Raw genomic sequence first — 22,859 nt, forward strand, 5'->3', positions numbered from 1 at the left:
GTGGCGGAGGTGGCTTGGGCTCGCAAATGCACCCTGGGGACTAGCTGGCAGACACTACTCATCTGCAGATGCTGGGGGTCGGGGTTTCCAGGAGCAAATAACTTGTCCAAGGTCACAAACCCAGCTTCCCTGAGCCTTGATGAGAAGCTGTCCATCTTGGAAAAAACAGTCTGGATGAATAATTGCCCAAACCACTCGCGCCAGGGTGATTATACACCTGCTCACCTTGGCGGGGTAGAGCCCATCCTTCATCTGGCATATGTTTCTGTGCACAGCCCCATGACAACACCAATGCCCCAGCCCAGAGGGACCGGGATGATTTGTAATACAGAGAAAGGAAGTCTGCAGACAGCCAACTCTGCTCCCCAAAGTAAGAGCAAACTCTCCTCTCTCTGCCTATCAGAGCAGGGTGCGTTCACCTTCCCAGTTCAGCTGCTCAGAGTGGAGTCATTGATTTGCACTTAGCTCCAGAATTGCTCCAGAGCTCCTTGCATCTGTGTGCAGAGCCCTGGAGCAGCAGAAGGGCTTCTGCAGGCCTTAAATCTCCCCCAGTGCCTAGCACAGTGCGTTGGACATGAGGCATATTTAATCATGGCTTGCCAAAAGCTTGTTCCACTGTTCATCTTACAGCGAGCTCTAGGAGGAGTGGGAGCGGTGTGTTTGCATGGCCTCTGCCCCTTCTCTGCTGTGGGACTCATTGCACCATCCAGTTCCTCCTGACTCCCCCATCAGGCTGCAATCCCTGTCTGTCCTGGTTATTGCTGCTTCCTCCGTGCCTGGCACCCAGCTGTTAGTTCCCTTCCTTTCTGAAAGCTGTCGGGTGCCAGCCTGGAGGAGAAAAAGGCCAAACAAGGCCGTGTGTTACCTGTGCCTCCTGTCCCCAGCCACCTGGGCCTGTGCCTTAATGATAGGCTGTGGAGTGAATGAATGAGTGAGTGAATCACAGCAGATGGCCAAGCATGGGGGTGGATGGTGTCTTCTCTCCTTCCAGTGGAATGTGATGGACACAGACTCAAGTTTGTGTGTGTTGAATTTTGCTCCCAAAGCTAACCTGTTCCTGAGCTGTCTACAGTATAATTAATATCCTATAGATGATCTCAAATTTCCTCCCCCATTAAGCCAGGCGAGGACCTGTCTTCGGAGTGCCACCCAGCATAGAAAAGTTAAAGAATAAAATTGGCTAGATTAGTTAAAAAAAAGAAAAAAAAAAAACCCCAACTACAGTCACACCTGTTTATTCTTGCCTTGAGACCACTTCCCAGGCGTTTGCTCTTGACATAGGCGCTACCTTCACACCTAATCAAGTCCAAGTAGGACTATGACCCTGAGTCACGGCCTCCCTGAGATCCTGTCCTTCATAATGGGTATGGGGACCCCCTCCTTCCAGCTGTGACTGTTTTCATATTTTATCCAAATAAGAACCTTATTGTATGATATCCTGATGAGCTGGGAACTGTGTTTTCCTGTCCAACAGGTTTAAGAGTCTCCCTCCGGCGAAGCCCTGTAGGTGATACATGTCCATACTTTATTTACAGGCAGACAGAGCTCCTTGTTCCTTAGCCTGGTAACAACAGAGGTCGTTCATCACCGGCTTGCTCCTTTTTGAAATTCACTGAGCAGCAGGCATCTCTTTAAACTCATGTGCGTAATGCATTTTAAAGAGCATTTTCTGCACAGATCCATTTGCTCGACCTCAGCTCTAAGCACAAGATGGAATGATGTTTTAGCAAGCACCTCCTGCAGCCTATTTGGAATGCATGTGCTGGGATGTAAATGTGGCTGCTCACCGCCAGGCTCAAAGGGGAGGCTGTGGTTCAGTGCTGGTGTTGAACCCCAGGCATGGGGGTGTGGAGGCCACAAAGACTACAAGGCAGGGTCTCTGTCCTCCAGGCAGGGCACCAGGACATGCGTGTGAATAACTAGAGTGCAAGGCAGAGAGAAGCAGAGTTGGAGCCTCTTTTTGTGCGGGGAAGCGCTTCTTGCAGGCTTCGGTCTTATAAGACGGTAACTGGGTATCTGGGTCTCGTCACTGCTTCAGTGAGGGGTGCCGTACCAAAGCTGGTTTATCCGGTAGGACTTCCTGGAGGAAGAGTTTGCCTTGAATGAAGTGTTGGGTCTCTATAGGGAGAGGGAGCAGGAAGTTTGCTCCTGGCTGGAGAACTGTCCGTGGTGAAGCCCGTGGATTGTAGTGTGAAGTGAGCAGCTCTCGGTTGGAAAGCAGCATGGGCTCACATGAAGAATGGCACTGGATGGCCTAGAGGTCCTCAGACCTCACCTGCTCCAAACCAGGCTCAGGACTTCTCCCAAGTCTGTTCTCCCAGTTTCCTGCCTTGGCAAATTGTGTCTCATCCATCTGAAATCTGTAAGCAAGTTTCTTTCCTTATCCTCAAGTCGTATCTAACCCACAATAAGGATGCTTTTGATTGTCCTAAATTTCTCTGGAATCACCCACTTTCCTCTCTACTCCACCTCACCCTCCCTGTATATGAATCCCCAATTTCCCCTGTACCCCTGCAATGCCCCCCAACTGATCTGTCCAAGTATGCTTGTCCCCTGTAATCTGTTCTCCACCTTGCAGCTAGAAACATTCTTTCCAGTCAGTCTAACCTTCAATGGCTCACTATTGCCACTAGAATAAGGACCAATATGCTCAGCATGGCACTCAGTGCTCCCCATGGCCTCCCTCTCCTGTCTTCAATCTTATCACGCTTGTCTTTGCTTTGGGCTCCAGCTCCCTGGCTTCCTCCTAAAATCTCTCTCTCTGGTAGTCAAGCTCATACCAGGCTCACTTTTGCTCCTTTCTTGACTCTGGCAGCCCTCATTATTCCTTCCCGGGACCCAGTCCTCACCTTCTCCAGGAAGCCTCCCTGGCCTTTATGACTAGTCCCCCAGTTTCAGGCTCTGTCACCATTCTGTATCTCTTGTCATGGTTCTGATTGCAGCTGCCATTTTACATGTGTGTGTGTCTCTATTACAGCTGATATTATACAGCTACCAGGCTACATGCGGCATGGATGCGTGCATGGGGGTTGGTTTTACTCACAGTTGTATGCACAATGCAGCACACCTTCCTGAACGGATGGACGCGGAGACCTTGAAGCGGCTCGGGCATTTAAGCACCGCCGTCTGGGCCACAGAGGCCGCGTGTGCTGCTGATGTGTGGAGGCTGTGCTTGCTGCGGGTGGGGACGGCTGGGGCTGGGGAAGGGAAACAGAGTGCAGAGATGCCCCCAGATGATCTCCAAGAAGCTAGGCAAAGAGTGGGCCAGACAGAAGCCTGGGTCAGAGGCAGCAAGGGCAACTGAGGTCACCTGAGCTGAGGTCAAGTTCAGGCTCCTGGAGGGAGGGAAAGGAAAAGATGTGCAGAGGACTTGGGACCTGCAACAGGCTCTTGCTGAACCACAGCTCCGATGAGACCAAGGCTCCCAGGGGCCTCGCATGTCCCGTGGCATTTGTACAAATGGTTACCAGAGAGTTAACCAACAACGGCCCTCTCTGCTGACTTCCATCTGGCAGGCCCGAGTCCCCGTGTCCCAGCTCAGTGTCCTGGGCGTGCCACAAGGACCATGCTCCAGAGAGCTCTTGGCCAGGCCAGCCCCAAGCAGCCCTCCCCCTTGCCAGGTGATGCTGTCCTCTAATGGGGGTTGGTGGGACCTGCCCCTTCTGTACTGCAGGGAGCCCCAGGGGCAGAGCTTGGGTCTGGACTCACCAGCTTTTTTTCCTGCTGGGACAGGGAAAGACCGTCTCTGGTTCGAGCCCCCTCACACCCTTAAGAAGCCCTCCAAACCCCAAACTGTCCCAAACCCTGGGCTTGTACATGAAAACCTTAATCCTTAAGACAACAATAGGAGTGAGAGGGAATGGACGCATGAGTTGGCTTGGAGCCCTGTCCACACCTCTCACCCTCCAAAGGCGGGCTGGCTGGCTGCATCCCAGGGACCCCGAGAGCTGGTTGCTCACGTCTGGGAGCACCAAGTCGGATCCCTAGATAAGCCTTGCACTTTCTTGGGGAATGTTCCTTGGGTAAGAGAAATCTGGGTTGAGGAGCAAAGCTCACGAGTTTCTGTCCTAGTTTGGCAGTTTTCAGGTTTATAATAATGGCAAGAACAAACACTGTTTAAATGCATGAGCCATGCGCTGCCCTCAAGCCTTCACTGTGAACCATCGCATTCCGTTCTCGCAGGATGAAATGAGCCTCATAAACAGGTGCTGTCATCATCCTCAATTTACTGATGAGGAGGCAGAGGATCCCAGCAGCGAACTGTCGGGCCCACGTGCAATCATGTGTGGCTGACTCTAAACCCGTGCTCTTAACTGCGGTGCCAGAGCTGGTTTTCCCAGCCTCAGCACCACTGGCCTTTGGGACTGGATAATTCTGTGCTGTGGGCCTGTCCTGTGCATTGGGGAATGTTTAGCAGCATCCCTGGACTCTACCCATTAGATGCCGGTAGCATTCCCCACATCCCTAGTAATCAACAATCCAAAGGAAATATTTCCAGGCTTGCCAAATGTCCCTAGGGGGGCAAAATTGCCCCCTCTGGGCTCCTTCCTCCAGGTTGTCCTGGATCCACAGCCACGCAGCCCTGCTTTGGTTGATGGCTCCAGTGGCTGGGTGTGCTGTACGGGATCATCCACCTCTTTCTCTTCCTGTCCTGAGTGGCCTCGTACAGGTGAATGCACAGCTCCAAGCTCCTGCTGTCCTGCTCTGCTGAGCCTGGAGCCCCCACCACCTGCAGTACCAACTCTGGCCTAGCTCAGCACTATGGAGGAAGCCTTGGTGCCTGTACTGTGCCTGGCACTGTCCCCATAGGTAGGGGGAGGTCATGCGGCTCCCACGGCTCCTGCACGCAGTCACTCGGCTAAGTGTCTGACCCCAGCTCAAGCAGAAGTCACAGGACCCACATTAGGCACGGTTGGCTGACATTTCCTGATGGCTGCAGCTGCAGAGGAGGAGAAGGGAGGGATCAACTCTGTAGAAGGGAAGGAGTGAGCTGCATCTAGAGGCTGCACATCTGGGTGACCCTGGGGACCAGTCAGAAGGCAAGACACAGGCCAGGGCCCGGTGACTTCATGTCCTTCCCGAACACCTCCGTGTTGGCATTGCCAGCATTCTCAGAGGACAGGGCTTGGAAAACAGAGCCCATCTGGCTGGGGAACTGGACTTGTAGTCCTCCTCTGTCCCATCTGCCTCCTGGTTCCTGCTCTCACATGGGTGGGCAGCTCCCAGCATCACAGGACTATGGTAGAGGCCCTGGGAGAAACCACAGGGAGCCCACGTGCATTCATCAATAAGGTCACACAGCCTCACCCACACCACACACTTCAACACTTCCCTCCGGATAACCCTGAAGTTCACACACGCAGGTAGAGAGAGCCAGTGTGTGTGCGAGAGGCCCAGAGAGAGGGAGAGATTGATTTCCAATACCACCCAAATCGCTCAATAAACAGACAAAATTCCCAGCCCCAGGGCTTCCTGGCTTCCCAGGTGGTTTCCTTCCTCCAGCTCTGAGCTTGCTTTTTTCTGTAGGCAACTTAGCTAAAGGCCCAAACTCCGACTTCATTTTGGAGTCTCATAAAAACTGGTGCAGACCCTCCTAGGAGAATGAGCTTGGACTCTCTCCAGCAAAGATTTCCGATGGAAAATATGATTCTGCGCGGGGGTGTTTGTACTTCCAAACTCGCTCTTGGCCCTTCCAGGTTGCAGCCAGCGCCTGCCTGGCTGACTCCAGCTCTTGTTCATTTCTCCAGTAATCCGCAGTGTGTTTTATCAGGGACTCTGCCTGAATTGCAGATACACAACAATTCTCAGAGAAGCGTCCTGAAGTGCTTCTGGATGGTCATGGTGTCTCGTTCAATGGCAGCCCTTAGGGCTGTCTTCACACTTAGCAGTTTCAAAGCTTTGATGGAATTTTCAGCCAAACTCTGGGGCTGTCTGAAAAGGGATACGAATTTAGCTTCTTGAACTCATGGGTCATAGCTCCTGCAGTTCAGTTTGCTAAAAGACCCTTAGTTCTGCCAGAATTCACGGGCTTCTGGGATCAGAAGCAGATGTAGTATCAGACTGAAGCCAGCCCCCGCGGCTTCCTGTGTGGAAACTTGCAGAGGAAATAGAGCAGTTATTTACTAGAACCTGCATCTGCCAAAGGAGCAGCGTTTGGCGGCTCCGTGGGCTTCTCAGGTTCCCCATGGGGCCGTTGTAAGCACAGAAGGTGATGGAGAGGGACTCTTGTAGTTAGTTCTGTCCACATGGGATGCCTTTGCAAAGTTCTCAGCTGCTCAAGGTCTTTGAAGATGCATTTTCCAGCTCCAAGCCTTCAAGGTTGGAGCTCCAACGTCAAGGGTAGGCAGGACATGGTGAGAACCCACCGGCATCTTGCTGCCTGGGCACTCCTGCTCTGTTGGTGTCTGCTCTATTGCTCTGTTGTGAAGTGGGTCTGGAGCCCACAGACTGAAGCCCCATAGTGCTCTCACTCCCTCCTAGGGGCTTCCCTAGACTCTCACCAAAGCCCATTCTCAGCTCACACCCCTCAACTTTGGCTGTTGAGTCCAAGTTTACACCAAAAGCATGTGTCCTAAATAGTTCTCTGAGAACACCACGGTTTCTCAGGTCTCACATGAGCTCATAGGACCATGGGCAGGCCCTACTTCAGCTGCTCACAACCAAATGCCATTTAGATATCAAGACAAAGGGCTTTGGGACCCGTTAAGGCAGGCGTCTTTGTCGGCAGGACCCAGATAGAGACCTGCTTCTCAACCACGGCTCTCTCCCCTGTAGCCCATTCCACGTTCCGTGATGCAGGCCTGGAGCTGTTTGATGCGGTGTCACTGTTCACTAAGATTTTGTTGCCTGCTGTTTTTCTGCTAGCATGCATCCTTCAACTTCATTACTTTAATGAAGACTTTCTGAAGACCACCAGCCTGCATAATATTCCTATTCAACAGAAAGGCACACCTGACAGGTACTGCTGTCCCTGGGGTAGCATTTGGAGATTCTGCTAATAGACTCAGAGAATGGGCTCAGCTCGGGAGATGGGAATTAGATTTACTTTCCATTTGCCGAGTCATCCATTTGTAGGTGTTGTTTGGAAGCTGCTGGGAGAAGATAGAGCCTCGTGTGTCTTCGCAGGTTTAGCAGACAGGACAAGGGCCTTTGGTTTCCCTGCAGGTGCCTGTGGTCGCCCTCTGTTGAGCTATCACTTCGCTTTTGCTGGAATTCCTTTACTGAGCATCTCCGAGAGTGTCTCAGGAGCAGAGCCTCTGCTTCGTGGGTCTTCTAGATGCCTAGGAATTTGATTTCACTTTTACCATTTTGTACTTTAACTAAATTAAAATGCTGGCCGTGAAACCTGACTTTTAAATATTTCTTAATTTTTTGACAGAGTCACTAATATGTTAGGGTATTTCACAGAATCCTTATTTTAAAAGATGGTACATTACCAGGCAATTCGCTTTCTCCCTAAGAAAACCTGAGCCAGGAGTCTGTGATCTTCTTAGTGCCTGCATCTGTTTTCCTGATCAAACTGTGCAACAATCCAACCACCTTGCATAAAATTGTACACAAAATATCATAGTTTGATTCTTCTTTTCCCCATGGCTTGTTTTTTGTGTTTTGTTTTTTTTTTTAACATTGTGATGTTTGTTTTGGTTTTTATCCTGCGTTATTCACACTCCAGGTAGAAGCTGGAAGCCGTAAAGAAAATGGAAACGGTGCTGGTGAGACCGTTGGGTCTCTTGGGAGTTGCAAGCTCCACAGATGAGCAATGTGCTTTTTCTGCCACTCTCTAGTTCCTGAAATAATGTGCTCGGAAATGTGTACAGACGTGCATAGACATGATTCCCAGCAGTGCAGAATGAACCGAGTCCAGTTAAATGACCAAGCCAATCACCTTGCCTCCTACCCAATATTTCCTAGTGGCTTGAACCCATTTTACTTACAGGCTCTGATAAAATCAGCTGACCAGGTGACATTCCATTTCCCATGTTTAAGTGCCTAGGCAAGCTCTGCCTTTGATGTTTAGCCTAGGGCCTGACAGGGAAAAGGGTGCAACTTGGAACTTTGCGGACAAAGCAAGCAGCATTGTGCTGTAGGATGAGGAGAAAACTTGGGGAGAAATGTTTTCTCCTGAGGCCAACTGGACCCCATTGGATCAATTCACTGAATGGGTGAAGGGGTGAAGGTTTTCCATGGTGAGCCTGTTGTTTTTACTATGTGGAGGAGGCTGACAATGTACGGGGCCAGATTGCCATTGTCACATCCCAGAAACACTAGCCCCCCCTCATTTCCAGCATGAGGGCTTTGTGATCTATACCCTGCCAGCCACTCGAAGGAGGAAACTGATGCACAGCTCCTGCTGGATGCTCTTTTCTTTAAGATTCCTTCTGCAAGGAGTTTTCCCCTTTGCTTTCCTGTGCTAGCAATGTCTCACCTTGTTCAGGTGCTGCTTTTCTGTTCATCTAGTGTTAATCTCTTCTCTAAGAAACTGCAGCAGGGAATGAATGCCCATCACTAGGGGACTGGCTAAACAAATTGTGGTCTGTCTCAGCAGCATAATGCTACGCAGCCGTTAAAAAGAATGAGGCAGCTCTATATATACTGATACGGAATGAGCTTCAAGATATATTGCCAAGTGAAGAAAGCAAAGTGCAGAACACTGTGTATAGAGTGTGCTTCCATTTGTTTAAGAAAAAGATATATATGCACATGCTTTTACATGCAAAGCATATCTTTGGAAGAGTACAGAAGAAGCCTGCAATGGTGCTCCCCTCAGGGGGAGAGGGGGACAGAAATGGGAGGGAGAGTTACTTTTCATTATTTACCCTTTTGTGCCTTTTGAATTATTTTTTAAGTATGTGCCTGCATTGTCTAGTTAATATAATAAATGAGCACAATATTAAAAATCTATTAAGGAGTTTGCTGGTCAAATAAATCCAGTGGAAATGAATACTTTTGTAAACAGAGGAGCCTCTCTCTTTCACCTCTCCCCTCCACCCTGCCCTCTCACAGGCTTAAGGTTACAATTTGGAAATATCAAAAGACATAAGAGCTAAATCATGAAGGGAAAGGCATTCTTCTTGTTTGATTTCTGGAGTCAATTGTGCCTGAGAATACGAGAGAAGCATAGATGAGATTCCCAGCAGTGCAGAATGAACCGAGTCAAGCTGGATTTTTTAAAAAAATGACCAAGTCAATCACCATGCCTCTCACCCAATATTTCCTAGTGACTTGAACCCATTTTACTGACAGGCTTTGATAAAATCAGCTGACCAGGTGACATTCCATTTCCCAAGTTTAAATGCCTAAGCGTCCTCTGCCTTTGATGTTTAGCCCAGGGCCTGACGGGGAAAAGGGTATGGAGACAGGAGGATGGACAGCCTGGGGGAGGGTGCCGCGAAGTTGAAGATGGCACTTTCCCCCAGAAGTTCTGCATGATGGATCATGGGCTGCTCTGAGTGTTACCAAGAATCCTGAGCTTTCAGCTCAATAGTTGAGTCATTAAAAAAGAAAATTAATTGATGCCAGGCCAGTGGCTCACACCTGTAATCCCAGCACTTTGAGATGCTGAGGTGAAAGGATTGCTTGAGACCAGGAGTTTGAGACCAACCTGGGCAACATAGTGAAACCCTGTCTTTATGAAAGCATCCAAAAACACAAAACAAAAGAAAACGAATCAAGACTATTGACCTGATTCAACAAATGCCTCCCTTACATTTTACGTTGGGGGCAGGCAGAAAGGGGGTGGCTGACTGTCCCATAGGTGGGTGGACCCTCTGCTGATTTCTCCCTGCTTGCTCCTGTGAAGCAGCCAGGCTTTTTACTCCCATGCCACGGGAAGACAGTTTACGTTAGTTGGACCTTCAAATTCAGAATTCCACAATGATTCTAATACTGGCTGGATTGCCAGTTGCCATTGTACTTTCAATGAATGCAGTGAGACCCTGCAGATGAGATTCTAAAGGAACAGATGGACATACACAAGCAAGCAGAGACACTTAGGGAACCAGCTGCTTACAAGTGATATCAGGAGCATGCATGTGTTTGATTCAGCTTATGGTTGAGATCAAAATAAGAAATGTGAGGCACTTAGCAGAGTACCTGACACATTCTGAGTACTTAATACATGCTAGCTGCTTTCATTTTTCCAAATTGGAATCTCTCTCAATTGTTAAAGAAAAACAGATGTAGGAAGTCTTCTCTTGGTTAAACATCAACTCTTCTTGGGCAGTTAGTTTTGTTCTTTATTCATTTGTGCATCCATCATTGAGCATTTAGTGAGTGCCTTTTATGTGCCAAGCACTGAGCTAATCATGGAAGTAATCAAGGGAAGCAACTGGTCTTTCTCCCCTCAAGGAACCAAATCTAACACAGGGACCGAATCTAATCCACCAACCATGGCCCCTGGGCCAAGTCTAACACTCGTTTGTGGCAAGTTGAGCAGTGTGATGAACAGCAGCCATATGACCCACACAGTCTAAAATATTTACTATGCTCCCCTTTACAGAACTAGTTTTCTAAGCCCTGGTCCAGAGGGGGGGACACAGAAATATTAACAGATACCTGGAGCATGGGGAGAGTGATGTTATGGCAGAAGGTGATACAGAAAACTGTGGAAGCAGAGAGGAGAGAGCCTTGTTTAGAAGCCGAGGGGCCTTGCTATAGGTATTTAATATTATCGAAAAATGGCATTCTTCTTTTTTTTTTTTTTTTTTTTTTTTTTTTACATCTATCATTTCTTAGTTTTCTCTGCTTTGTTCTGGCGTCTTCTTCAACACAGAGGCCTGCATATTGTTTTAAACAAGAAACTGAACCCCACAGTATCACTGGGCGCTTGGGCAGCCTGTCACATGTTTTCTCTTCCCCTCAGAGTAGTGAGGGGAAGTGATGGGGACTCGGCCAGGAACACGCTGACCACAGGTTTGCTGAAGCTTCAAGTAGGGATTAATGGGACTCAAGTTTTTCCAGGTGTGTTCTGGAAATACACATCTCGAAGCTCGTGGCCTCTGTGATTGTCAGGCTCAGGCTATAGGAGGTCAATGGCCTTTACAGAGAATGTGTGCTGTAATCCCCTGAGGATTTAGAGACTCGGGCAGGTTTTGAGACCTTTTTTCCCCCCTGTGGCAGAGCATAGACCTATAATTTAAGGTCCAGTGGGTGTTTTTTTAAACTCCCTTTTTACCCTAATTTAAATGCTCTGATCTCAGCTAGGGATTGAAAACCAACCTAAGGCAACCCATAGGCACCGCACTTCCCTGAAGGGTTTCCTCGATGCACTCCCTGTGTTTCGTCCTCTGGGTGATGTCCCTGCCCTGTGTGAGATTCTGCCCTGGTGCCTCCTGTGTTTCTGCTGTATGGGCATGTGTGGCGGGGACCCGCAGATGCCGTGCCTGCTGTCATGTGTCATGCACTCTGCCTCCTCCTCAAGCTGCTCAGAGGTGAGCTTCATTCCAGATCAGAACCTCCCCGTACCCCAGTGGGAGCTCCTGGTAGGAGACAGGGACTGAGTCTGGATTTCTCCAGAGCCTGCCCTCATAGAAACTTCTCTAAGAAGAACCCAACTCTAACAGCTGTTGCGTGAACCGTTCAGACACAGTGACTGGAAAAACACCATCTAGTGCCACTCTTGCTATTTTAAAGAGGCCCTGGGTTGGAGGGACACGAAAAACTCATCTAAGAGTCTACATTTCCTTCCTTCATTCATTCCTTCATTCAACAAACATTGATGGATAGCTATTCTGTGTCAGACCTTGTGCTGGGAGCTGGGCAGGCAGTGAGACCCCACAGATGAGATTCCAAAGGAGCAGACAGATATACGCAAGCAAGCAGAGACATTTGTAACGGGAGGTGGTGGCAAGAGCTGTGGGGAAGGTGAAGGTTGGTGAGGGGACCAAGAGGGGTGGGTGGGGTTAAGCACTGGGAGGTCAGGGGAGACCATGAGAGAATGAGGGCTGGAACCATGAGGGTATCAAGGGGAGAACACTCCAGGAAGAGGGCACTACAAACCAGAGGCCACGAGGTGGGAGGGAGCCCAGGGCAGGGCAGGGCAGGGCAGGCAGCAGAGTCCAGGTACCCCAGCCCCCAGGCTGGCCTTTCTTTGGCCCCATGGCCTATTCATGCTGCATGCGAGAGAACACAATGAAACAGAACCTCTACCCTCTTGGGGCAGGTGGAGAAGCAGACAGCTGTTGGCTCACATTCCAGGGAGCTCTAGAAAGAACTCTGATTGGGGCAGGCATAGAAATGGAGCAGAGGGGAACTTGTGAGAAGCACAGCTTCTTAGGGCTCAAGATTACGAAAAGGCAGGACTCTGGGAGCAGAGCTCAGGTCTGTGAGCCCAGAAGCAATAGCACCCACTGCTCCTCTGTGGGTCCAACCTGCCCCAGGCTAATCTGAGGCCTGGCAAGGCTCATGGTGGGGACAGACTGCAAGGGAGTTAGAAAGATGGCTCTGCTCTATCCTGGTCTTTTACAGAGGGGGAAACAGAGGCTCAGCAAGGTGCAGGGGCCTGCCTGGGGTCTAGAGTTCCAGTCTACTCGCTTTTAGCCTGTGGTCCTTCCTGTACAGCCCTGCAGCCTGAGTTCCTTCTGTAGTCCACAGTTGGGGCAGATGCCACACCAAGTACTCCTGGTGGACATTCCTGCCTCTCCTAAGGTGTGGCAAGGGAACAGAACATGCCCACCGGCCCAGCTCGCTGGAGAATGGACGTTCTATCTATCTGCAGCCTGTGGACCCAGCACAGTGGCTTGGAGTGTTAGGGAAATGTGATGGCCAAGTATTGCCTTGTCTGAAGGTAGGGATGGAATAGTGACCCATGATTAGTGGGTGCAGACAAATGGGGGTGTGAGAGAAATGCAAACCTCTGGGATCTGTGCGCCAAGGAGGCTTAGAGGAGATGAAGTGCCTGGCTCGGGGCCTGGCACATGGTAGGCACCCACTCAATAAGCTCAGCATCCCCTTCCCTTCCTGGGGAACATTACATTAAGTAATTGCTTTGGTGGCCAAGTTCTATATTACCGAGAATGAACCTGGCTCCGACTTATCATTCACTTTTACTGTTTTGCCTAGAGTGGTTTCTGCGGCAGCTTGGAAAGCCAGAAACGAATAAGGAGAGAGGTGACGTTAAAGGGGGGCTGTTAGTAAACGTGAAAATTAAACAACTCAGCCGAAATCAAAGCCTGGTAGCACCTTGCGTGGACGAATGGGGAGATTAATTACTCCCCTCTGGAGCCCCTGCCAACTGCTGGGAATTTGCAAGAGTTTATCTCTTTTGATCCTAACTCTTTAGATGCAACCCCGAAGCTTAAGGGTTGTAGCTCCAATTTCCAGAGGAGAATACTGAGGCTCAGAGCGGTACGATAACCCGTCCAAGGCCACACAGAGAATGAATGGTGGGGCTGAAATGGGACCCCATCTTGGAGTCAACACTGGGCTGTTGGAACACCTCATCTCACCAGGTCACCCATGAGGAACAGGAGGCATGTGGAGAGGGTCCCAGCCCTAAGCAGGCAGAGAGAAGGCGGTGACAGCAGGTACAGTGGAGACAGTGGGGACGGACACCAGGCTCACCCCATTTGGGTGGGTGGTGCCGGGTCTAAAACTAAGAGGAATAAAATAGCAAATGGGAAGAGGCCCTAGTAACCATGGTCTGAGCACATGGGGAGCAAATGTGGCTGGCCAAGGGTTTCTGATGCAAGAAATTGGCATGATAATAGTCAATAGTGGCCAAAACTGGCATGTCTGCAGCCCTAGCATCCCCCAACCATGACCCACTGTGACCACTTGCTCACTGAATTTCTGCTCTGGCCCCATTAAGAATCGCCCTTCTCAGACGAGGACCCTGAGGCCCAGAAGGCTCCTGCTGCTCAGCCACAGTCACGTGGAGAGAGGCAGAACGGGGCTTTGCTCCTATAGCTCATTCTTATGAGAAATGTGAAGACCGTGGGACTGTCTGCCCTGTAGCCTAGTTGGGCTGAGCTCTGGAAAGCAAGGGAAGGGCTGACCTCACGCATCAAGGAAGAACGAAATCACGCTCAATACACACTGTTTAGAAGGCAGGGAAGAGCGGGAATCTATTTTTTTAAACAAGTCACCCAAGAAGATGAACAAGAAGGCTTTGTGGTGTCCACAGAGACAAATGCTCTGCTCTCCCTGGAGTCACCTCGGGCAGACCTCCATGATGCATTTCCTGGGAGCTCTGGAGCGCTGGGGTTTTACGGTAAGACATTTTGTTTAAGGAAGTGCCAGGCTCTGTTGGTGACCACTCAACTCCAGACCTTGCCCCAAAAAGGCTTATGGAAAACGAGGCAGCAGCCACCCAAATCCTCAAACAGAAGTCCTATTTAGGCTCCGTCTCCTAATTTGCTGAGAAGATGCATCGGAGGGATCCGTGCAGCCACAGGAGGCTGGTCAGAACAGAGAATCTCTATGAGGTTCATGAAAGAGAGTGAAGAGTCCAACAGCATCTGCATAGGAATAGGGACAGCACTTGGACTGTCTGGGGTGCTGAATAGACCTCGCTCTTCGTCTCAAATAATTAGTCTCTTACAAGTGCCCTGCGTCAAGCACGAAGGGCATCCTTATGCCTAAATATGATCTAATAAGGTAATCCTTTTCATTTTGGTGTCATATAATCAATAGGGAAAATACGGCATATTTATAACAGACAATTAGGCTTTCACTGCATTCCCCCTGCTTCGTTCATCAGCACACACCCTCTATAGCCCACCCTCAAATCTGAGTCATTCTCACTCTATCACTCAAGTCTTCACGGGTGTAGAGGAAGAGTCCATAGCATGGCTACGGCATTTATTTTTAAAGCCCACTAAGGATGATTTTAAAATCATCCTTGTAGTAAGATGGATTTCAACATTAATCGGCCTCATCGTGAAGAGCTGGCAGCATAGAAGGGGAGATGTCCTTGAGAGGGTGTGTTGGGTACGCATTGCGTTATAAAGTAATATAATCAAGCCAAGTAAATGAACTCATTATGATTGGCTTTTTATTCCCCACTTGTCAGGAGTCATAACTGTATGAAACATTCTCCACCTCGATCGATTGGAAAATCAATACCTTGGTATTTGTGGAAAGTATCTCTTATAGGAAGAAATGAAAAGAAATGTTTGGGAAACATTCAGGAAATTAGCCCATCTGACAGCCCATGTTTTAAAGCAGTCACTCTTCTTTGTAGGAGTTGGTGCCGAAACATGCTCTTTCTTTTGGAAGGGGACAGGTTGGCTGGTAAATGGTTTTGATCACCCAAACCACAGTTTTCTTGAAGCATTGATGATGGTGAGTCCAGATGAGTATTTCATTTGCTTGCCTCATGGGTAGCTCTGACGAAGCAAGGCTTCCATCTTGGGTCGCGATGGTTCAGGTGTGCTTGGCTTGGTAGAACCAGTTTGCCATCTTGGTACTCGGGACTCTGGGGGTGACGATGAGTAGGCATCAGAGATTCCACCGACTTTGGATCAGCTGCCAGAGGCCCTCACCGGCATGGTCGTTGACACCATCCCTCCAGCACTTCCTGAGGATGGGCTGATGAACTGATACTTTGCAGTATTTCATCAACTATGGATTTTACAAGCTTGGCCTTGAGGTGATCCTGCATAGGCCCCACTGCCTGGATTGTTGATTGTCTTTTTAAAAAATATATGGAAAATATCAAACATATGCACAAGAGACAGAATAGTACCATAAACCCCTCTGTGTCCCTCACCTTCCTCAACAGTTGACCCCCTCAGTCTCCCCCCGCCCATGAGTTATTTTGGAGAAAATGCCAAACACCAAGAATATTTCTGTGTATATCTCTAAAAGACGTGGGCTCCTCAAAAGACATAAACACAATACCATTATCACACTGAACAAATGATCAATGCCTCAGTAACAAATATTGAGTCTGTGTCTAGGTTTTCCTGATTGGCTAATAACTTTAAAAGAAAATGTGTTCAATTCAAAAACCAAATCCAGTCTATGTTTTATAAGTGGCTACTTGGTTGATATATCTTCTAAATCTTAATCTACACTCTCTCTATCCCTGCAATTTACCGGTTGAAGGAATCTGATCAGATGCTGTCGAATTTTTCATAGTCCACATTCTGCTGATTGCATCCCCATGGCTTCACTTAAAATGGAAATATTCGAGTTCTATCATGTCTTCTTTATTTATTGCCTGAAAGACTTCTATAAAGAGAAACTTCCCCTCATTAGCTATCCAATTTCCCCAATATACAGTTCTTACTTTTTTTTTTTTAAAGCAAGATAAATGCTTGATTTTTCCCTTTATTTACCAGTGTTCAGAATAGTGAGTTAGTTCCCTAGAATCCTCCCAAGATGCCTGGTGAGTTTCCAATGTTCCAATTCCTGGCAGTCATCATCCCACCGATGCCTGAACTGCCCCATTTTTGACCAGTGGGAGCACCTCGCCTTCACTGCCTGGGATCTCTTTAATGGGCTCTATGCTTGACGTTTTTTCTGTTCAAATCTCAGACCCACTGAGAGCCCCTCGGGCCACGATTCTCACCGCAGAGCTGACCCTGTCTCCTTATCACCGTGTGGTTGACAGATTCTGCTTCATTATCTCCCCTGACAGGCCTTAACAAATTAGGTCTTGTTATTTATCCAATTTCCTAACACATCAAAGGGTTGCAATGAATTTCTGGACAATGGGAGTGCTTTATAAAAGCAAAAAAGCACAAACAAATGAACAAACCCAACTCCTCACCCTCCCCAAATCCCAACAGTCTTTGTGCCCCAGGGCCTGAGATGGCCATTCTGTCCTGTGGTGTTTGCTCGCTGATGTTCACAGATAGTGTTAGGCTTGCATCTTTCAGCCTGCGTTTCAGCTGTGCCTCGTGGCGCCCTTGGTGCCACAGGGCAGCACATGAAGTTCTATGCCCTCATCCATGTCATCTGGTTGATTTACTCGCTGAATCTTCAGTGGAGAAAAGCAATTGCTGAGGTCTGGCCAGATAATGTGGTTTTCTCGCCAGTCTTAGGATCTTTCAATATTTTCCATGCCCGGGGCTGCCTCCTGCTTTCTGCAAAGGTAAGCCCAGCAATCTGCCTGTCCACCTGATTCTTCAGGGGAAACACTAAGTTTTGGCAAATGCTGACTTTGCCCTAGACATGCTGGGTATCTTTGGTCAGGGGAGCTAGGGTTCCTGTGCCTCAGTTTCTTTTTAAAGGAGGATGGTTGCATTGAGGAATAGGACCTCACAGAAATAACTGGACTTGACACCTGGGTCGCCTTGTCCTGGGGAATAACTGACTGCTATGGGCACAGGTCAGGAACAGAGCCAAACCCACCAAGCCAATCCAGGCTTACCTTGAGAGGAAGAGTTGGCTCACCTCTGCCCTAAAATGCAAATTAAAAATGAAAAGAGCAGGAAATAGGAAGAGCAGTGCTCACTTCCGCTCATGTACACTCTTAGCTTTCCAAGCATTTCACACTTTTTCCTTATAGAAATTCCATTAGGTTAAACCAGACACCAGCATTCCCATTGTACAGATGGGAAAACCGAGGCTGCCCAAGGAGAGAAACATGGGCTGCATACCAGGTGCCGTGTTGGGGATTTTGCTCCCTTGTAACTAGGGTTACACAGCTCTTGGTGACAGAAGCCCAGGAAAACCTGGGTCTGCAGACTCTGACTGGGGTAGTCTTTTCCTGGGATGGTCTTGACACAGTAAAGACTCAAAAACTTACCCCGAGTCAAATCAACAACCTCTATTTTAATCTTAGGTACTGTCTTCCAGCCCACACAGTTTTTTCTGCTAAGGGTTTCCTAAGAATGCATCTACTGTCTGCATTAGGTTTTCTTTTCCTGAATGTCTTTGGCTTTCCATTTCTCTCCTTTCTTCCTCCTCCTTCTTTGCCTCTCTTCTCTCTCTTTCCTCCTTCTACTTTACCCTCTATTTTCCCTTCTATTCTTTCCAAGCCTCTTCTTTTTCCTTCTTTCCCTCTCTCTCTTTCTCTGTGATTCTCTATTTCTTCTTTCTGGGTCTCTCTGTTACTCGCCAGTTCTCCCCTCTCATTTTCTTTCTCTTGTTCTCTCCTCTTCTTTTTTGCCTTCTGTTTGTGGACAGTCACACTCTCCAACTTCCCACCTTCTCTCTTCTCATCCTCTTTTTCTCTGAGCTTGATACCGAAACCTTCAGCACCCACCCCCCAACCCCACGTGGTTTTTCTCTTACAGCCTTGTTCAGCTCCCGCCTCCCAATTCCCAACGTGGAGATGCCACCTGGATTTGCCACCTGCAGATCACCCTATAGCAATCCTGTTCAGTTAAATCAGACACCAACACTCCCGTTGTACAGATGGGAAAGCTGAGGCTGATGAGGAAAGAAGCACAGGCTGCACCCCAGGTATGCAACTGATCCCCAGTATCACATACAGGTTGGGCAGGTGTCTCCATGAAACACTCCCATGCCATGGGGTGGGAAGGATCATGGTTCCCCAGACGAGCCAGCTGTCAGGCTTTCTGAAGCAGTTTCCAGCATCCTCTCAACTTTGTAAAAGACAGCTCATCCCTTGACCCTGAAATTATCATCTCCCAACATCCTCATCATTCCATGTAATTTGAAAGAAGCATTAACAGAACACAGACTCAGTGGTCTTTAGAAAAATAATGAAGACAAAAAGAAAATTGCTCCTTCCTTTACAGATTACCCACGGAGAAACGCTGGTACAGAAATACACTCAAATCTCTTTAAGTGGTTGTATCTCCCAGATTTTTGCCAGGAAGCCGGATGCCAATTTGTTACTCTGTGAGTACCGAGGGTGTCTGAGTGCCTCTTCATGTCAGGAACTTCAGATTGGGCAGGCAATTGAGAACTTAGGACATGCCAAGTGCCATCTCAGCCTCCCTTCTTGGCCAGTCTTTTTTCTGATATTTCTCCATTTCATCTTCTTGTAATCACCCAGACGGTACTCAGGGAAGAAATATAGTTACCAGGTTCCAAGGTCTCCATCTAATTAAAAAATGCTTATGTCGGAGAGAATTTTAATTCATAAGCATTATTCTGATGGGGTGAAGTGTGGGGGGTACTTTCAGTAGATGATTTAAAATCCAGAGATTTAGTAAGATACTAAATAAAAAGTGGATGGCTGATTTGCAAATAAGATTTCCAAATGGCATCTCAAATAAAGAGTTTCCAAAATACAGACTTGGGAAGGTAGTGTTTACCCATCCAAAGGTAAGCAGTCTTTGTCTTCTTTTAGGGTTTGCCCTTCTCAGATAGCCTAGAAAATATCCATCTTCTTGAAAAGAGATGGAGTTCTACAGGGGAACATATAACTATGAATGGTAGAAATAGTCAAATGTTTTCATTTCTTTCTTCCACTTCTTGCCTTTTCCTTAAATTCGGTGACTTTCAAAATCCATTATTCATTCATCAAATGCTGATAGATCCAAACTATGTGCCCGAGCACTCCCCTGAGCATGGAGACATGGCAGAGAAAAGATGGCAAAGTCTCTGCTTGGTAGACTTTGCATTTCACTCAACCCAGGTCTTCAAGGGGTTGCAAGGGTGAAGAGAGCACCTGCCAGGGAACCCAGAACTCCACTGAGGCTCCACATGGAACAGCAAGTGCTCTGCCTTCAGCTCTGGAGTCACATTCTGAGCTGGGCTGGGAGGCTCCAGGAGGTGCCTTCTGGAAACTCACACTGTGTCCTTGTGCTACCTCCTTTACCAAGGAGATGGTGACAAGCGAGGCACCAAAGTGATGTGAGAGGATGAACTTGGCCCCTGAGCATATGGCTTTGGTAGTCCTGGGGACCTTGCCTGCACTATGGCCCCTCATGATACACCCGCTGGGTGAGGTCCTCCTTTGGATGCCTGAGACCAGGGGGCAGGGCAGCCATGGCCAGGGACCGTGACCCCTCCTTGCGTCTCAGTTGACATTTTGCTTCTCTAGATAGCCTGCCTGAGGATGCAGGCAGAGTACATTGTGGAGATCAGCAGAGAGCTGAGTCCAGAAGACCTCACCTAGCTCAGCCCTGTTCCCAACTTTATTTTCTGCCAGTGAAAGCTGAAGTCCTGGTCCCAGGCCCCCGTGTGGGTGGGCAGTCTTTACTCCCTTTCAGCATGGTAAGCCCAAGAACTGCTGCTTTTGGATAAGAAGTTATGATAATTTTCTTTTAATTTAAAAATATTATAAAATTGAGGTATAATTTATATAGAGTGAAACATTCAGATCTTAAGTATAATAGTCAATGCTGATGGAGGTGCATCAAGGCACGGAACATTTCCATCATCCCAGACATTTTCCTGTCTCCTCTTCCCAGTCAATTCTTCTCCCAGGGATTACACCACATTTTGATGATCCATTCATGAGCTAATAAACATCAATACTCTTTCTAGTTTTGAGCTAATATGCATAAACTGTTCACAAACATTTTTGCATAGGGTTTTTGTGGAAATATATTGGTTCCTCTGGATAAAAACCTAGGCATGGAATTACTGGGTCATGGGATGAATGCACCTTTAGCGTGTTAAGAAACTGCCAAATTGTTTTTCCAAGAAGCTGTACCATCTTCTACAACTTTCTGAATGACTCTTTCCCAAGTCACATGGTATATGTTGACTAGGTCCCTGGCATGGGCTTAGCACTTATTCATGCAGTCAGCAATTTTATTGAGCATCTGTTATATACTAAGCAGTGTTCAAGATCAATGGTGCAGAGAGTTCAGAAAAAATAGTCGTTTCAACTGATGCTGCTGGAACAATTGTACGTCCATAACCCAGCTCCCCAACCAAAAAACCTGAAACACCAAAAGCCTAATCCAGACCTCACATCATATTAAAAAAATCAGCTTGAAATGAATTGTAGACCTAAATGTAAAACCCAAAGCTATAAAACTTTTATAAAAATAGAAAAAGCTTTTTATGACTTTGGGTTGGGAAAATATTTATTAAATAGGACACAAAAAACATGCTATAACAGCAAAAAGTTGATTATCAATATCCATCTAAAAACCACCAAACATCTGTTTTTCAAAAGACAGTATCAAAATCATGAAAAGATAAACCACAGACTGGGAGAAAATATTCACAAAACCCGTGTCTGAGACAGTGCTTGTGTATATTTTATATAAAATATATAAAAGCTTTTACAGCTCGATGAAAAAAAAACCTCATTTTTAAAAATAGGCAAAAGATTTAAATAATCAAAAAAGATAACAAGATATTAAGCATATTTTGAAAAGATAATAGCATTAGTCATGAGGGAAATGCAAATTAAAAATTAAAATGAAATACCACTACACACTTATCAGAATGGTTAAAATTAAAACAACAAACCAAAACCCCCTGGTAATACCAAGTGCTGGAAAAATGCAGAACAGCAGGACTTCTTACTCATTGCTGGTAGGAACACAAAATGGCACAGCCACTTTGGAAAACAGCAGTGGTTTCTTATTAAGTTGAACGCGTACTTACCATACGACCCAGCCGTTCCCCTCCTATATATTTACCCAAATGAAATGGGAACTAATTTCCACACAAAAACCTGGGCATGAATGTTTATGACAGTTTTATTCATAATCACCAAACACTGGAGGCAACCCAGTTGTTCATTACCTGGCGATGGATAAATTGTGGTGCATCCATGCAAAGGATATTACTGAGCAATAAAAAGCAAGGAACTGCAGGCGCTATGTCGATAACGTGGATGACTCCGGAAAGCCTTACGCCACACACAAAAGGTGACGTACTGTATCATTTCATTTGCATGATATTTTGAAAAAGGCAAAACTATAGGGACAGAAAAGAGATAAGTGGTTGCCTGGAAGCATGGGGACTGCAGAGCAGCCCAGGAAACTTTGGAAATAACAGAAATATTCAGAATCTTGATTGTAGCGGTGGTTACAGGACTGTATGCAATTTGTCAAAACTCAAAGAACTGCACACCGAATAAGGGAGATTTTTACTATATGCAAGTTATACCTCGATGAACCTGACTTTACATGATGCCCTGCCCTCACGGGCAGCACTGGCTTTGCTAAGAGCCTCTGAGAGTCTCCTCGCTGCATTTCTCTCACCGCCTCGGGTTTCCATGTTTCTTGAAGATATTTTAAGGTGCCCTGCGGAAGGCGTGCTATCGTCCCTCTGTCGAGTGACAGCATCTTTGTGTTTTACTCCCTCTTCGACCTTCCAGATCCTACTTGCACATGGTGAAAATTCCTGTTTTCTTGGTATCATTTTGGATGTGTGCCCTGGCTGTTTTTTCTCATAGGAATGGCATGGATCAACATCTTGGGGGCTGGGTACCTGGTGGCCTTTGGATACCTCATGCTGCATGGAGGCCACCTCCTCTCGAAGCCCATGAAGTCCTTTCTCCGGCCACTGGACCGACTGATGGCCTGCTTGGTGGTGGTGGCTCCTTTCAGTATGGGAGCCTTTCTTTCAAGACTGCTCTTTGTTTTCCTAGCCTGACTGTCTTAATACCCCAAGAAAAGGCACTGCCAAAACCAACAGTCATCTTAAAAGGCCTTTTTCAAAGCCATGTTTACCAAAGGTGGAAAATGTAAAATGATCCTCCATATGTCATGCATGAGGCAGCCTGGGCTTTCTGGAGCAGCTTTTGATGTTGAAGAGCTCTACATTTAAAGGAAATCAAGAGGTAAAAAAAGAGGAAGCCCAATAGAAAGAATGTTTTATAAACTCACGAGTAACCCAGAGACGACGCCGTGATGAATCTGGTGTTCATTCATGGTAACAGAACACACCGTTTATTTCAAAAAGCAGTTGCATTAAATAACGCAGAGAAAAGTATATTAATCTAACAGTTTGAAGAATGAAGAACTCATGAGTCTGAAACCTGGAGGGGGCCTCCAGAGATGATTTGGTTCATCCTTCTCCCCTACCCA

Source organism: Sapajus apella, unplaced genomic scaffold, assembly GCF_009761245.1.
Source record: "Sapajus apella isolate SASKATOON/1434 unplaced genomic scaffold, GSC_monkey_1.0 scaffold96, whole genome shotgun sequence".
NCBI classification, from domain to species: domain Eukaryota; kingdom Metazoa; phylum Chordata; class Mammalia; order Primates; family Cebidae; genus Sapajus; species Sapajus apella.